The sequence below is a fragment of the Danio rerio genome, chromosome 14, assembly GCF_049306965.1.
Source record: "Danio rerio strain Tuebingen ecotype United States chromosome 14, GRCz12tu, whole genome shotgun sequence".
NCBI lineage: Eukaryota > Metazoa > Chordata > Actinopteri > Cypriniformes > Danionidae > Danio > Danio rerio.
In genome coordinates this window covers 855,939-875,000 of record NC_133189.1, presented here as the reverse complement: position 1 = coordinate 875,000, position 19,062 = coordinate 855,939, and the positions used below count along the sequence as shown (strand labels likewise).

Sequence of the window (19,062 nt, the reverse complement as noted above, 5' to 3'; positions counted from 1 at the left end):
ACTTCAAATAATCCAATAATTTAGTTAATTGTAAAGGATTGATGATATACACTCTAAGAATGCAGGGTTATTTCAACCCAAATTTCATATAATATGGATAAACACAAATGCTGGGTTATACTTGGTCACATTAATTAAATTTGTAAAAACCCAGTGCTTGGTTTTGACTATCTCCAAAATTGGGTTGAAATAATTTTAGTTAGATTGTCCCAATCACAATATACTGCAGGGCAGCCCAATCCTGCAAACAAACACAGTGTCTGAACTTCATCAGCTCTACAGCAGTGATATCTGACTGAGCAAACAGCGGTATATATTCAGATTCAGGCCTGTGTGACTGTGCTGGAGTTTCGAGATCAGACCTGAGAATGTGCTCTGTGATATTGATGGAGTTTCACCTGGGAAAACGGCTTTAATCTGTCTTAACTCCACGCCGCACGATCAATACACACACACAAACGTGACTCTCATACACACCGGCTCCGTCTGCCGGACACACACACACACACACATATTCATGCTCTGCTTTACAAAGACAGATCTGATTCGCTGAAAAGGCCAATCACAGATAATGTGGGAATCGATCGCAGATTAATCGATAGCATCACTAATGAGCGCATGAGCACATCAGCTTTATGTCCAGAGCTGATTCATATACACTTCAATTGAGAAAGATGTTCACGACAAGATGACAAACAGATGTTTAGTTCAGCTTTTAGAGGAATTATGTGGTATTATTATGTATTAAAGTGTGCTTTTTTTTAGCAGTAATAATAAAAAATGTTGTTGTTGTTCACATCAAACATGTCAAAATTGAGTTTTTCTTAAAATAATGATAGAAATATACTACTATTATACAGCAGAAATGTACTTAAATTGTATGATGACAATAATAATTAATATTATTATGGGTATGATTATTAATATTGCATATACATTACATTTTAAAAAATAAATAAATAATAAAATCCTTTTATAAATTTGAATACATCAAAATAATTAAAATTAATTTCAGATTAATTTACGTATACATTTAATTTCACAAATAATTAAACAATAATTGATGATTAGTTTCATGATCAGTTTCATGACTCCACCCATAGTTATTATCTGTTGTTTTATGACTCCGCCCACATTTGTTACATCACCTGTTTTGTTTTATGACCCGCCCACATTAAGTACACTATGCGTTTCATGACTCTGCCCACATTTATTACGTCTTCTGCTTAGATTCATGACTCCGCCCACATTAATTACATAATTAGTTTCATGACTCCGCCCACAATTATTACATAATCTGTTCTGTTTTATGACTCCGCCCGCATTAAGTACATAATCTGTTTCATGACTCCACCCACATTGATTACATCATCTGTTGTTTCATGACTCTGCCTACATTTATTACATCATCTGTTGTATAATGACTCCGCCCACATTTATTGCATCTGCTCAGATCCATGATTCCACCCACATTGATTACATCATCTGTTGGTTCATGACTCCGCCCACAATTATAACATAATTTGTTTTTTCATGACTCCGCCCACATTTATTACATCATCTGTTGTTTCATGACTCCGCCTACATTTATTACATCATCTGTTGTTTCATGAATCTGCCAACATGTATTACATCATCTGTTGTATAATGACTCCGCCCACATTTGTTAAATCATCTGTTGTTTCATGACTCCACCCACTTTAATTACATTATTCGCTCTGTTTCATGACTCCGCCCATATTACATCATCTGTTCTGTTTCATGACTCCGCCCACATTTATTAAATAATCTAATTCATGACTCAGCGCACATTACATCATTCAATCTGTTTCATGACTCCGCCCTCATTTGATCATCGATTCTGTTTCTTGACTCCGCCCACATTTAATTACATCATCTAATCTGTTTCATGACTCCGCCCATATCACATCATCCGATCTGTTTCATGACTCCGCCCACATGTATTACATCATCTGTTTGTTTCATGACTCTGCCCATATCAAATAATTCGTTCTGTTGTATGACTCCACCCACATTTGTTACATCATCTGTTTAGTTCAATGACTTTGCCCATATTACATCATTTGTTCTGTTTCATGACTCCGCCCACATTTATTACATCATCTGCGTAGTTCAGTGACTTGGCATGGAATTGTCTGTAATTTCTATGTTGGTGCATCACTATAGATAGAAGCATAAACACTGAAATACATATATTTTCTTGGTAAACTTACTCTAATAATCTGAGCTGCAGTTGAAGCCGTGTAAAGGGCAGCTGATTGCTATTGGCCAATAACACGATGCTCCTGTGCATCCGGAGCTTCATTAGTTTTCATCAGGCCTGCGAGTGCACACACACACACACACACGTCCAGAGATTTCTAGGACTGTCGCAGTTCACTGGAGGAGATAAAGGCTTTTTAGCTGAACAGAAAATCCTCAGGGTTGACTGTACTTTTGTCCTTGAGTGGTAAATATCAGCCTGCAGGAGATCCAGAGCCTGCAGCAACTCATGCAAATCACCTGATTAAAACAACTCTGGGCCAGAATCAGCAGACAGAGGAGTGTGTTCCTCACATCACACAGATAAAGAAGAGGAGTGGAGCTCCGGTCATTGTGTTCATCCGTCACGCTGCTCTTATCACTCTTTCTGCTGTTATTTGCTGATCTTGTCTGAGCTGTCGTTCATCACAGGGCTCATTTATTACATCATCTGTTCTGTTTCATGACTCCGCCCACATTTATCACATCATCTGTTCTGTTTCATGACTCCGCCCACATTTATCACATCATCTGTTCTGTTTCATGACTCCGCCCACATTTATCACATCATCTGTTCTGTTTCATGACTCCGCCCACATTTATCACATCATCTGTTCTGTTCCATGACTGCACCAACATTTATTACATAATCCAATCTGTTTTATGACTCCGCATGCAATTGATTACATCACCTGTTCTTTTTCTTGACTCCACCCACAATTTATTACATCACCTGTTCTGTTTCATGGGCTCCGCCCACAATTTATTACATCACCTGTTCTGTTTCATGGGCTCCACCCACAATTTATTACATCATCTGTTCTGTTTCATGACTCCACCCACATTTAGTACATTATCTGTTGTTTCATGACTCCACCCTCACTTATTACATCATCTGTTCTGTTTCATAACTCCACCCATAACTTGATCTCCCACATTATTTTCATGACTCCGCCCACATTTATTACATCATTCAGTTTCAAGACTCCACACACACATTCCTTACATCATGCGTTCTGTTTCATAACTCCGCCCTCACTTATTACATCATCTGTTCTGTTCCATGGACTCCGCCCACGTTTATGAAATCATCTGCTTTCTGTCATGGACTCCACCCACATTTATTACATCATCTGTTGTTTCATGACTCCACCTACATTTACCACATCAACCGCTCTGTTTCATGACTCCGCTAATCAATTGTTCTCCCACATTATTTTCATGACTCCGCCCACATTTATTACATCATTCAGTTTCAAGACTCCACTCACATTTATGATATCATCCGCTCTGTGTCATGACTCCGCCTTCATTTATTACATCATCTTTCTGTTCCATATACTCCACCCACATTTAATACATCATCTGCTCTGTTTCATGGACTCCACCCACATTTATTACATTTTAAGTTATTTCATGACTCCGCCCACATTTATTACATCATTCTTCTGTTTTATGACTCCGCCCACATCCATTGCATCATCAACTCTATTTCAAAACTCCACCCACGTTTGTTACATCATCTGTTCTTTTTCCTGACTCCTCCCACATTTATTTCACCATTCGTTCTGTTTCATGATTCCGCCCACATCCACTGCATCATTAGCTCTATTTCATTATTCCACCCACATTTATTACATCATCTGTTCTGTTTCCTGACTCCTCCCACATTTATTTCATCATTCGTTCTGTTTCTTGACTTTGCATTGCGTAATCTGCTGTTTCATGACTCCGCCCACATTTACTAAATCATATATTGGTTAATGACTCCGCCTACATGCTTTATTCCATCACTATTAATTACATAATTTGATCTTTTTTATGACATCGCCCACATTTATGACATCATCTGTTCTTTTTCATGTCTCCAACCACATTTATTACCAATCTGATAATTTGTTTGTACACAGACACACACACACACACACACACACACACACATTTATATTTATTTATTTATTGCAATCTTATTTTATTAAAATATATTTTTATTGTGATGATTGCTTAAATCTCTGCTGCTTTATCTCTCCATGCAAGGCAATTATTGCTCCTTCTTTAAGTCAACACTGTTTAAAAAACATTCATACACAGGACGAGTGTATTGTCAGTATATGGCTGTGAACTGCAGCATTCTCCTCAGCACTGCTATAGACATAATTTCCCTGAACTTGAGCTCCAGAGCGTTAGCGAGGCTGCAGATTTACTCTGTCAGACATTTGGTCCAGCCAGGAGCTGCTGTAAAGGTTCAGATTTATTCTGTCAAACCAGAAACTGCTGTAAAAGTGATCTATGTGATGACCACCGTTTCTGGGCCTCGTTTCCAGCCTCCTCCTTAACCCCCCCGCTCCTGCTTTCTTCTGATTGGATGGGAACTGTGATGTGGTCACACCCACAGGCTGAGCTGATTGGGTTATTTATGGCTAATCTGCTCCACTGGAGGTCATTACCTCTCATTAGGTGTGGATGTAAATGTCTGAACACAATTAATTGATCAGAGGGTTAATGAGTGGATCAGCAGGAAAGAGAGAGAGACAGAGAGATAAACAGAGAGAGAGAGAGAGAGAGAGAGAGAGCTGCATAAACAGACAAGGAGAGAGATGTTGTCTGTTGTACAAAATTGTTATTCATTCTCTTATTTTCTTTTCGGCTTAGTCCCTTTATTTATCTGGGGTTGCCACAGTGAAATGAACCACCAACTTATCCAGCACATGTTTTACGCAGCGGATGCCCTTCCAGCTGCAACTCATCACTGGGAAACATCCATACACACTCATTTACACACATGCACTACGGTAAATTTTTAGCACACCCAATTCACCTATACCACATGTCTTTGGACTCGTGGGGGAAACAGGAGCACCCAGAAGAAACCCACGCGAATACGGGGAGAACATGCAAACTCCACACAGAAACACAAACTGACCCAGCCGAAGCTCGAACCAACAACGTTCTTGCTGTGAGGCGATCCTGCTACCCACTGCGCCACCGCGTCACCCACAAAATTGTTATTATTATTATTATTATTATTATTATTTCATTATTACTATTATTATTATTATTATTACTATTATTATTATTATTATTATATAATTATTTATTTGATTTTATTATTTTTAAAAAGAAATTAAATGTTTACATATATTTTATTTTATAATTATTACTACTAACAAAAATATTATTTTTATATATTTATTTATTTTATTTATTTTATTTTTTTATTTATTTCATTATTTTTTATTATTATTAATATTACTACTTCTACTATTATTTTTATATATTTATTAAAATTTTATTATTATTATTATTATTGTGGTTGTTTTTTATTTTTTAAGTCTTAAATACTTTTTAGTCTTTAAATACTTTTTATGGTTATTGTTAATTTTATTTACTTATTTATTTACTTTGTGTGTAGTATACATGTACCTGTTTACTTAATTATTTTACAGGTCTATTCTTGTTGTCTTTTTATATATTGTATTGTTGCTTTGGCAATATCGTATAATTTATGCCATTTTAATTTAAATTTGAGAGAGAGCGAGAGAGAGAGTTTATATCTCCATATACACCAACACCTGCTGGTAAACTCATGATTGTATTAGCTGATGTGTCTGGGTTTCATAGAAGCGTCTAATGGGTGGAGAGGAAGATCACAGCTGTCAATCAAGATAAGAGCCTTATCACATACATGCACACGCACTCTAACACACACATCACTTACGGGAGTCGTTCAGATGATGCTGTACCTGCTGAAGCGGCCGAAATCTGAACAGCCACATGTAAAGCTTTCTCTTGCTCTCTCTCTCTCTCTCTCTCTCTCTCTCTCTCTCTCTCTCTCAATTCGATTTAATTCTTTTTTTTTTGGCTTAGTCACTTTATTCATCAGGGGTCCCCACAGTGGAACGAACCGCCAACTTATCCAGCATATGTTTTACACAGAGGATGCCTTTTCAGCCACAACCCAGTACTGGGAAACACCCATATACACTCATTCACACACACACACACTCATACACTACAGCCAGTTTAGTTGATCAGTTCTCCTAAAGCGCATGCGTTTGGACTGTGGGGGAAACCGGAGCACTCAGAGGAAACCTACACCAACACAGGGAGAACATGCAAACTCCACACAGTAGCACCAACTGACCCAACCAGGACTCGAACCAGTGTCCTTTCTGCTGTGAGGCCACAGTGCTGATCACAGAGCCACCGTGCCACCTCTACTGTATATTCATTGTATAAACAAACACAATTAATCTTTGTTGAAGCTAAAAACTGGAACATTTCTTTTGCCCAAACGGTTTAAATCATAATTATAATCCCAACTCAACATTGCAGATACAGCGATGTGACTATCGCAGATTCACACATTGCAATACTGATGCTGAAACCATATGGTGCAGTCCTAGTGTCTGGTCCTCTGTTTGATTCAGGTCACATTTTACATACCCGCTGTTTTCTAGGTGTAAGGGTGTTTCCCAGAACTTGGTTGCAGCTGGAAGGGCATCCGCTGTATAGAATAAGCTGGAATAGTTGGCGGTTCATCCCACTGTGACGACCCCTGATAAATAAGGGACTAAGCTGAAGGAAAATGAATGAATGAATGAATGAATTTTCCTTAGGAGCCCAGGATTTCTCTCTCTCTCTCTCTCTCTCTCTCTCTGTGTGTGTGTGTGTGTGTGTGTGTGTGTTCATTGAGACAGATGTGCTCTTTATGATATGTAATTCTCAGCGTTATCCTCCAGAGAAATGAAATAAAAATGAGTTAGCTTTGCTATTTTTACTCAGTCAGGGAAAATGAGCTATAAAAATGTATTTGCACGTTCTGCTCCTTTGATCATTTTAAGGTGCCGCTGTATAAATTCTGCTGAATTCTGAATTTATGGGATTGATTCTGTGTTTAAAGGAATGTGTTTCACCTTCATCTCTTTCTTCATCATTTTTTTTCTTTATTTATTAAATGAGATTTATTTTCAGCAGAATGTCTAGTCTTCTGTTTTAGCTATTATGTTTTAAAGTGGATAGTGTAATTAATGAAGTCGGTTAATTTGCTTTTCGGAATTGTCACTGATTCACATGTAATCACGAGTATATTAATGAACATTTAGACAATGAAGGTTCCATATTTATTTTATTATTGTGCTGCTTTCATTTCTATATATTTTGTTAAAATATTGTAATAGATAACTGTAATTTCTTTAATATTATTTGTTATTTATTATTATTTTGTAATATTATATTTCATTATTTAATTTTTTTCATAATAATTACGTTAAAATAATGTTTATATATTTAATAATAATTTTAAAAATACATTTTTGATATATTTAACTTGAACCTTTAGTAAATTTAATTTAGATTTAGTAATTTAGTTTCCATAGAATGATTTTCGTTCCAGTTTACATCTTCAACTCATTTTTCAATTCTTAATTGAAATACACACACTGGCCACTTTATTAGGTACACCTGTCCAACTGCTTGTTAACAAAAATATGTAATCAGCCAATCACATGGCAGCAGCTCACTGCATTTAGGCATGTAGACATGGTCGAGACGATCTGCTGCAGTTCAAAGTGAGCATCAGAATGGGGAAGAAAGGGGATTTAAGAGACTCTGAACGTGACATGCTGTTGCTGCCAGATGGGCTGCTCTGAGTATTTCAGAAACTGCTGATCTACTGGGATTTTCATGCACAACCATCTCTAGGGTTTACAGAGAATGCTCCGACAAAGAGGAAATCTCCAGTGAGCGGCAGTTCTGTGGGCGCAAATGCCTTGTTGAGGCCAGAGGTCAGAGGAGAATGGCCAGACTGGTTCCAGCTGATGGAAAGGCAACAGTAAGTCAAATAAGCACTCGCTACAACCGAGCTCTGCAGAGGAGCATTTCTGAACACACAACACGGCCAACCTTGAGGCGGATGGGCTACAGCAGCAGAAGAGCACACCGGGTGCCGCTCCTGTCAGCTAAGAACAGGAAACTGAGGCTACAATTCACACAGACTCACCAAAACTGGACAATAGAAGATTGGAGAAACGTTGCTGCTCTGATGAGTCTCCATTTCTGCTGACACATTCAGATGCTCGGCTCAGACAACATGAAAGCATGGATCATCCTGCCTTGTATCAGCGGTTCAGGCTGGTGGTGGTGGTGTAATGGTGTGGGGGAGATTTTCTTTGGATCCATTAGTACCAATTGAGCATCAACGCCACAGCCTACCTGAGTATTGCTGCTGACCATGTCCATCCCTTTATGAGCACAGTGTCTCCATCTTCTGATGGCTACTTCCAGCAGGATAACGCAGCATGTCATAAAGCTCAATCATCTCAGACTGCTTTCTTGAACATGACGATGAGTTCACTGTACTCAAATGGCCTCCACAGTCACCAGAGCTCAATCCAATAGAGCAGCTTTGGGATGTGGTGGAACAACACGTTCTCACTCCCAACTCGTCACATACTGACGCTTGGTCAGGAACCCTCGGCGTAAGTTATTGACGAACAGGGTACCCCTTTAGCGTCATATTTAGACGTGCAGGGATTCCCTATAGAATCTGTGCCTAAGCCTGAGGCGTCATAGGGAGACGCTGGAGGCTCGTATAATTACCAATAGATGTCAACGCAATTTTTAAAACCTGATTTACGCCTATTATCTTAGTTTTCTTATTTTAAAAAATGTAATTTTTATTTTGTTCAAGAAAAGCGTCTGTAAACTGGGTCGAAACTACTGTATGAATAAACTTCGGTCCACGTGACATCCCTTCACGGTGAGTTTAACGCCGCTCTGCTATTGGTCAAACTGCATCAGCGGTGAGTTCACAGATGAGTTCAACTGTCAACATTAAATAGTATGTTAATGCTTCATAATGTATTTTTATTGGAGATTAGTTGGTGTTTATAAATATGTTATCATTTACTTCATATTTAATGAGTGAAATTATATTCGGTTGCCCAGTTTAGAGTAACTATGCCTATTAAAACTTTGATTCATTCATATTATTTATTGTTTTTTTACTTTAAAAAATATTGCATTTCAAGTACTAAGTTTAAAAATGTCTTTGGCTGATATTTTTCATTTTAAATGATTCATTGAAGTTGGGTTCATTGTATGTGGCGATCTATTTTTTACAGTCTATGCTCGCTATCCCAAGGTTCATTGCGATCCCAAGGTTCACTGCGTTTTCCACAAGGTAAGTAAAAAGTAAACAAATAAAGACGATTTGTGATAAAGCATGTACTGTAAACTAGCGACGTTAACTAATTACATCAAGTTATTAAAAATATATTTTTCTCACATATAACGTTGATCATGCATTAGAACAATATATACATTTTAAGATAAGGAACAGTGTAACCAGATTGTTGTTTTCCACAATAGAATTCGTGCAAAATCTATATATAATATGCAATATGCAACTCTAATAATACAAATGTATTCGTAATTGTTTCAATATTAAAGAACATCAAGTGTTTCCAAACGTTTATTGTAAAAACAATTATTTTCCATGCCTTTAAAGGAAAAAAGGCAGAAATTTTGCCCGTCTGAGCACATTTTATTCATTTTACAACACAAAACTAAACAAAAAACAGCTTAATCTACCACACACACACACACACACACACACACACACACACACACACACATATATATATATATATATATATATATATATATATATATATATATATATATATATATATATATATATATATATATACAGGTGTAAATTATAAGGTGTTCACTGTTCAGATATGAATATTCTTCAGGTTCTTTAGATTTCTTTAAAAATCCAATTTTGTTTTCTAATAAGCAAAAAGTTAAATCACTTTACCCATGTTTATATGTTAAATTGCACTTGTCTCTCTCTCTATCTCTGTTAACACATTTGTATTTGTTTGATTCATTCTTGTGTCTTTCAGTCTGTTTCTGCCTATCACCATGAGTGATTCCTTGATACTCATATTTATCATCAAGATCTCAATTATAAGCTCAAGTCTTGATGACAACTTGATGATCTGCAGGAAGCACCACCATGTATAGAGGGCCAAGACCACTCTGGAATCAGTCAAGGGTTAGTGAAGTTTTTCATTCCATGTATATTAAATATCTACATTGTTTAGGCATATATGATTGTATGAGATAAAACGCATTTATTATTTCACTACTATTGTAGTAACAGAAAGAGACGCATTAGTTTTACTATTACTATTGTTTATGACAAACATTAAAAAACTACAGCATAAGCTCACAAAATATTGTGGCCTAACTGTTTAAAACTATTTGTTCTGGGTGTTGATAGTGGCCAATCATTTTTTTCTTTTTCAGAAAGTATTTTGTTTTGTCTGATTTTATGACACCTTATAGGCCATCAACTGTCCACATTGGGGTTTAGGAAATTAGAACTGCTTATGCTGCTTGTCTACTAGTCTTAGGATAAGTTAGAAATGTTATAAATGTACATTTTTTGTTGTTTTTATCTGGTACAGCTCATAGGAACTCCAATCTTCCCAACTGTGAGAGAGCCTTGCTCCAGTGACTGTCAGTGTGTACTTCATTGTTTCCATTAGTCCCTGTATCTGTAGACCCAGGTGACAGTGGGCTAGAGTCAAATTTTGTTTTTATTTAAACTAAGGCATACTGATGGCCTTTTTTATCTCAGATTTGGTCATGCAAGTATTAATATATCCTAAAATATTTTTATATTCTTTCCATTGGTGGAAAAGATGTTGGTATAATTATTTTAAATGGACTGCTAAGATCTCAGCAGACATTTTTCTGAGATATTCTTGAGTGGGAGTCTGTGCAATACAAGGTGGATAGTATTTGCAAGGAAGAGCCCTTCATCTGTCCTGCTTCCACACTAGATATACTGCCAATTTAAGTAGATATGAACCATAAGCATAACCATTTCAAGAATGCACAAGGTACTTTAAACTGTATGTGTTGAAACTAAATTTACAAGAAAACAGCTCTTTGATGTTCACCTAGTAAAATTAGATTAGAAGATATAAACTGTTATGCACTTGTTCTGTACTGTTTCATTCCTTTTTCCAAACACTGGCATTTTTGAAGGTTTATTTACAGCTAAGGATTAAGGATTGACAGGAAGATTTGTGGACTACATCAACTAATGACACTACCTCCAAAAGAGTTGCAAAAAGCTGTCCAAAGTTTCAGCACCATCTTTAAGCCCATGATTTTAGTGTGTTTTATGCCTAAGCACATGAGTTTATATCTGAGATAGATGAGCTATATGATTATCTTAAACTGATCTACAGGTAAATGCCAAAACTTATTGGTTTACTTATTTGTTTGTTTGTTTTTTTGTATATGTTAACCAGGTGAAATGGAGTGAGGCATACCAGGATATGCCTGGTTTTACTCTTGGGAAGGAGGTTGAACAGTGCAGTGTTTCTTCTCTAGGATTGCAGTGACCAGACATGCTACTGTAACTCTCATGGTCATGTGCTGGAATTAGCAGATATTCAACAATTTGGCCATCTCGCTGACCCATTGATATCAGAAGGTAACAATATCCAGTAGAATTTGTTTTAGTTGTTCTGTAACCTATTTAAATAGTATTGTGATTTTTGATTGCTTATCACTGTAGACTGTAACAGCTCTGCAAAGCAAGTTGCAAAACAGAATCCATGAAACTGGCAGTGACTGGAAACCAATTGGAAGACTTTGGTCTGTGATGTAGAGGAGTGGGCAGACGGTGAGGAAATTCTTATTAATATTACATGTAGTCATGAAAAATTGTAAGTGTTACTATTACTGTCATTTTTTCAGTAGCAGAAGCAAAGACAACAAAAAACAGAAGTGATATGGATGTCTTCATCATATGGCATGGTATGTACACTAGACTTCTGTCAGTGTTGATTCTTTAAAAGTTTACGTATAATCCTTGTTATACAACTTTCTTTTTATGAATATATTTCAGACTCTGCTGACCCAGCAACAAAGAGGAGGGTGTTCAACATCATCCTGCTAGTCAGGATTCTTCAGGAAAAGCAGTGGATTCTTGTGGCAGAGATGGCCAACCACTAGAAATACCTTTCAACTCATCCTGGTTCCTTCAAAGAACTTTCCTGCTTGTTTGCTACTGAAAAGTACTGGTATGTATTTGTATTATTTGGCTCAAACTTAAGCATAAGGTTACCCAGTCCAAATGATATTAATATATTTTTATGTTGTTGTGTTCTTCTTTTAAGATTCGACATGTGGCCTAAACGAAGAGGGGTTAAAAGGTCTATGGATCATCATTCTCAGAAAGCAACAAAATAACTGAGAAATAAACAACAATACGATGGTGCAATCTAGAGACCTGCAAGGTACCTGCAAGTTTTGGCTGGAGCAGTAAATAGACATTTTTTAAATAAAGCTCCAGCTGAAGAGTATGACATTGACTGTGGATTTTCTTTTACTGTAATCCAGAAGAGGATGACCTTAACCCTGAATCTAAAGCATGTAATAAAATCTGTAAAAATAAAATAAAATTTTCATCATCTATAACCAAATTGTTGTCTCTTTTTTTTAAATACATAGATATGTACAGTATGTAAGCATTCCTCTAAAATCAATCAGTGTTGTAAATTAAGAGCATTATTGTATGCCTAACTGCTTACAACATATAACGATTTAAGGAACTCTATATTAAAATAAAATGATTACATTAAATGACATTAAGAGCTTTTAAAATATTAATTTTATGATACATTTTCATGATAAATTTAATTTTTGCATATACTTGGCCAAAAAATGTACATTATTATGGTCAACTGCTCAGATACCTCCAGTCAATATGTGGCTGAGTCAGGCAACCAGACTTCTACCTCTGAAAAAATTAACCTATGATTTACATCAAAGATCTGATGAATCTATTTGGTCCTCATTGATTTAAAAAAATAAATAAATAATAATCTTCTTTTATTTTTGTCTTTACTTTGAAACATTTGTATTAATTTGTTAGAATGTCTAACAAAAAACTGCTGTACTTGTGAGATAACAGTGCCACTGTTGTTATGCAGAAAATAAAAATTAACTTTGTATAATGTTTTATTGAATGCAAGATAAAAAATAAAAAAATAAAATATTTTCCAAGAGATGGGTTGCGGCTAGAAGAGCATCTGCTGCATAAAAACATGCTGGAAAAGTTGGCGGTTCATAGAGCTGTGGCGACCCCTGGTTAATAAAGGGACTAAGCCAAAAAGTAAAATAAAATATGTATTTTTTGTAGACAGAACTTCACAGTGACTTATAAGTACAGAACAGAACTTTTTTCTAGTTTAGATAATTTAAAGGTTTGCATTTTTATTTTGTTGGTTATTGGCTATGTATTTTTAATCATTTGGAGGTTTGAACTATTCGCAGCATTTGAAAGGATATCTTTTCGTCATTGTTACCTCATTTCTCACTATTTTCATGATTCTTACAATGCAGCAAATCTTAAAATCATTTGATCATAAAGAAAATAATTATCAAACTAACCCACATGCAGGACAAAGACATTATGTGGAATCATTATTAAACACAAGTTCATCTATGGTCATCAAAACATACTGTTACACAAACAGTTGAAGATTTAGAAAGTAAAAATAATCAGATAAAGAGTGGTTTTTAAACAAATACATGTCTTTAAAAAGGTTTTATTTATAAACATTTACATATTTTAAAAGAGCTTTTATCCACATTTTAAATAAAGTGAAAACAATTAAATATCACATGATGATCATTAATGAAACACAATTACAGAATTACATCCACACATATTAAACTGAACTTATAATATTTGTGATGAACATAGATCACTATTGCTAATAACTTGTGATTAAAGAAGATACTAATGTTTAGCTTATTTTTACAGCTTTTTTTTTTTTTTTTTTTACCACAACAGTACATGTGACAATACAATTTCTTGTCCATGTTGAATATAATGCATCTACATAGGTTAACTGCCCTTTTACTCAAAGGGGATGACTAGAGCCCTGTAGAAAAGGAAAAAGTATTCACATTTCAAACGAAAAATGAGTGAGAGAATATCAGCAAGACTATTACCTATGCTATGTTCAATAAATAATGTTGGATATAATAGTCTGGTATATACTAATCAAGTCAATAAAAGCTGTTTAAAAAATACTCATTGTAAAATAACAAATTTATGCCTGGCTTTCATATATGTCATAAATATATGCACAATGACCTTATTCAGATAGTCTTTAGTTCATAAAAAATTGTATTTATTCCATTTTATTACAAAAAGGCTTTAAACTACATTACCCACAATCCTTTGTCGCTGTATAGATGGGACGGGAAAGACATGGCGCTACAAATTGTAGTTCATTGAAAGGTGTAGTTAGGGTTAAGTTTAGGGTTACGATCTTGGTTAATCGGTAACTATTTGAAACACAGCGATAACTCATTGATAAAGGACACTGTTAGTAAAGTGGCAAAGTTAGCAAAACATAGTTAGCAACACGAAGGATCTTTTAATTTGGCTTTGAAGTTATAGTCCAATCACAACGTCGCAATCTACGTCACACTTTGTCTCTATTTGGTAATCTTCCGCCTGAAGGTAGATTAATATAACCTTATAATATAACCTAAATATCAAAATGTGTATTAATATTACATGTTATTTATTGTCTTATTAAAAATACAAATGTATATTTACCGTGTGAGATTCCTTTGTGGGGGTAACCTGATGTGCAAAATTATCATAGTAAAACCAGATCATAGGCAGTATACTTAATTTGAAACGAATAATAAAATAATAAAAAAGCTTCATGTTTGAAAACATTTCCAGCATTTCATGTAACTAAACCCTGCATCCTCCAGGTATACAAATATAAATATATATCAAACTTAAATGACAAATATAGTGCCCATTAAATAGTATAAATAGTAGTTCATTGTAAATGAGTATGCAAATAAACACAATACATTTTTAATGAAACATTTATAATTTATTTATAATGCCACAAAAAAAAAATCACGCAAACATGCAAAAACATATATTTTATAACAGTTTTTAATGCAATAATATATTACCATACATATATAAATGATTAAAAACAATTATAATTGAAGGAAATGTATATTTTGTATTATTATTATATTTATTTTGTGATATTTATTCATGTCATACATCTGGTATGTCAAGCTCAAGTAAAACTGCACTGCAAAAAATCTTTTCAAATAATGCCTTTGGAAATGCCATTATAATAAACAGCTTTCACAACAAGAAGAAGTCAAGTTCATGACAAATGCAAATTATGTTTATAATAACAACTTTCTGAACTTAAACATCAAAAGTAGAATAAGTTCAAAACATATTCAAGTATTTACTGAAAAATAGCAAAAACAATTTTTACAAAACACTGAGAACCAAAGTGTGCTTGGTGAGTCCAGGTGTTTATGCTGACTAGACTGTCATATTGCAATCCGGTTAGCATGAGGAGACTTGGGCGTAAAGTGTCAGCAATTCCTGGAGGGCTCCCATGTGTTATTCCAGGTTTTGCCACTGTAAAGTATTAGAAGTGCACAATATCATTACTGAACAAAGAATGAGTGTTAGGTTTCATTTAGCAAGTTCAGTGATATTTATTTATATATGTAAAGTGTCATTAAACCTGGCACTCTTTAATTAACTGTATAATAGGTTAAACATTTCCAGCATGTTTCCATGTATTCCAAGAAGATCTGTCAGTTCTACAAACTCAGAGATCAGGATAGTGACTGCACTTCTCATTATGAACACCCTTATCCTTCGCATACATTTTTATCACCACTGATGTCCACTGCTGTAGTTTTCATTGAAGGGAATGCTGACACAAATTCCAGCAAGTTTTTTTTTAAATAGCAGAATATGGATATTATTGGGCCAAAACCTTAAAAAATATAAGATGCAAGATTAGAATCTTGATGAATATATTGTTAATTCACTTCTTGCAATTTAAAACACACATCTCATGTTTGACTCATCAATTATGTGAAAACTACAACAGCATACTGTGCTCCACCCTAAAAATATTTCTAAATTATAACAAGCTTATTGCTTTACATGGCTAAACATTTATTTTATGCCTGCATGATTCACTGCTATTACTGTAACCCATTACACTCTTAACCCAAACTAGTTGACTTTATTAGAAAACTGCATAGAAACATGTTGCCTTAAACCCTTTATGTTTTTACACAAGGTGAAACTAAACAGCCCACTTTAAATTAACCAATAACCTTTACAATCTTCTTGAACTTACAGTAATATTTTAATTCAAGTATGGCTGTTAAGTTGCACATTGTATAAAATGTAATGGGTTTAAGGCACTGGGTTTCTATACAATTTTCTAGTAAAGTCAACTAGATTGGGTTAAAGCAGTAGTTCACTATTTACTCTCCTTTAAGTGGTTGTAAACCTTTTTTAAAAACTTCCAAGTTACTTTGTGTTAAACATGAAGGAAGTTTTTTGAAGAAAGCTGAAAAGCTGAAAACATTGATATACATAGTAGGAAAAAACAAATACTATGGAAGTTAATGTTTGCAGGTTTTCATCTTTCTTTAAAATATAATTTTTTGTGTTTAACTGAAGAAAGCAACTCAGACATATTTGGAACAAGTGAAGGATGAGTCATTAATGACAGAATTTTCCTTTTTGGGTGAATCTCTTTAAGAGTATACTGAAAGAAATGTCCTACTCAATGTAGCTAACTTCAGCTGCATGTGTAGCCCCATAAGTACTTATCTAGAAATCAAAACAATAATCACGTCAGTCCCATTTTAGGCCTTTTATATCATATTGGCCACAGAATGGACTACTTAGTGTTGCAATAAAAAAATATATAATAATAAAATTATGACTTACCACACAATACAAGACAAACAGTGAATTTTCAGCTCTGCCTTTGCTGTACACAAGATGAGGTTCCAGCTTCAACACTGATCTTGAGTGGGGCAGTTGTGCAGCTCTGTGAGGTTGTGACTGTTCAAAGTACATTCTTTTAAAATCTGTACATAATAACAAAGAAAATACAATGATTTTAAATAATGATTAATTTTGAACAAAAACCTTACCCTTAGTCAAGATGAATTCATATGTCAAAAGTTTCTGCATCTGAAATGAATAAAAACAGATGTGACATTAGTTAAACCCACTAAACTACTAGATACATCAGTACTGCATTAAGCAGTTGTAAAGTAATGTAAGTGTAGTCCAAAATGAGCCTTAATCTCTTTAAGATAATGATTTAAAAAAAGTTGCTTGTGTTAAAAACAATCCAGCCACTTGTAATACATTTGATCAATGGTAAATTTCTGAGAAGGTGCAAGGTAATCCTTGAGTTTTACCATTACCATCCTGACTGACATAATATTGGACAAAGAAGACAGCTTGTTGTGCCTCTTTACCACAATTTAGAGATGATAGATTCTTTCTTTTATTAAATAAATTGGTAAAGGCCAAACTATACTGGTAATAGTGTAATATATTTATTGTGTGACATCCATCAGCTTAAGTTATACTTGAGCTTTTGTTATGCTATATATATATATATATATATATATATATATATATATATATATATATATATATATATGTGTGTGTGTGTGTGTGTGTGTGTGTGTGTGTGTGTGTGTGTTTGTGTGTTTGTGTGTGTGTTTTAAGGCATGGAAAATAATTGTTTTAACAATGTAGCCTTTAAACCTTTGGAAACACTTGATGTTCTTTAATATTGAAACAATTACGAATACATTTGTATTATTAGAGTTGCATATTGCATATTATATATAGATTTTGCACGAATTCTATTGTGGAAAACAACAATCTGGTTACACTGTTCCTTATCTTAAAATGTATATATTGTTCTAATGCATGACCAACGTTATATGTGAGAAAAATATATTTTTAATAACTTGATGTAATTAGTTAACGTCACTAGTTTACAGTACATGCTTTATCAACAAATCGTCTTTATTTGTTTACTTTTTACTTACCTTGTGGAAAACGCAGTGAACCTTGGGATCGCAATGAACCTTGGGATAGCGAGCATAGACTGTAAAAAATAGATCGCCACATACAATGAACCCAACTTCAATGAATCATTTAAAATAAAAAAAATATCAGCCAAAAACATTTTTAAACTTAGTACCTGAAATGCAATATTTTTTAAAGTAAAAAAACAATAAATAATATGAATGAATCAAAGTTTTATTAGGCATAGTTACTCTAAACTGGGCAACCGAATATAATTTCACTCATTAAATATAAAGTAAATGATAACATATTTATAAACACCAACTAATCTCCAATAAAAATACATTATGAAGCATAAACATACTATTTAATGTTGACAGTTGAACTCATCTGTGAACTCACCGCTGATGCAGTTTGACCAATAGCAGAGCGGCGTTAAACTCACCGTGAAGGGATGTCACGTGGACCGAAGTTTATTCATACAGTAGTTTTGACCCAGTTTACAGACGCTTTTCATGAACAAAATAAAAATTACATATTTTAAAATAAGAAAACTAAGATAATAGGCGTAAATCAGGTTTTAAAAATTGCGTTGACATCTATTGGTAATTATACGAGCCTCCAGCGTCTCCCTATGACGCCTCAGGCTCAGGCACAGATTCAATAGGGAATCCCTGCACGTCTAAATATGACGCTAAAGGGGTACCCTGTTCGTCAATAACTTACGCCGAGGGTTCCTGACCAAGCGTCAGTATGTGACGAGTTGGGAGTGAGAACGTGTTGGGTGGAACGGGAGATTGGCATCATGGATGTGCAGCCGACAAATCTGCAGCAAC

At 34.7% G+C, this 19,062-nt stretch overlaps 1 protein-coding gene and 2 long non-coding RNA genes across 7 annotated transcripts in view; 2 read left to right on the top strand and 1 right to left on the bottom strand.

Moving 5' to 3' along the window:
- Nucleotides 1–19,062, top strand: part of LOC137487547 (putative methyltransferase NSUN7) — a 50,103-nt gene that overhangs the window by 7,514 nt on the left and 23,527 nt on the right. The gene's annotated exons all lie outside the window — the stretch shown is intronic.
- On the top strand, nucleotides 8,713–12,776 carry LOC110440198 (uncharacterized). 3 transcript variants are annotated; one of them, XR_012390114.1, is made up of 8 exons: nucleotides 8,713–9,022; nucleotides 9,387–9,445; nucleotides 10,176–10,327; nucleotides 11,598–11,782; nucleotides 11,867–11,974; nucleotides 12,049–12,108; nucleotides 12,200–12,374; nucleotides 12,471–12,776. It is a non-coding gene; the product is annotated as an uncharacterized lncRNA (long non-coding RNA). The 3 variants fall into 3 exon arrangements; XR_012390115.1 differs by lacking the exon at nucleotides 8,713–9,022 and having other exon boundaries at nucleotides 9,411–9,445; nucleotides 11,680–11,782; nucleotides 12,052–12,108; XR_012390116.1 differs by lacking the exon at nucleotides 8,713–9,022 and having other exon boundaries at nucleotides 9,411–9,445; nucleotides 11,680–11,782.
- Nucleotides 15,512–18,281, bottom strand: LOC103909775 (uncharacterized). The gene is made up of 4 exons (XR_012390117.1): nucleotides 18,247–18,281; nucleotides 17,329–17,368; nucleotides 17,120–17,236; nucleotides 15,512–15,778 (listed from the first exon to the last, which is right to left on the bottom strand). It is a non-coding gene; the product is annotated as an uncharacterized lncRNA (long non-coding RNA).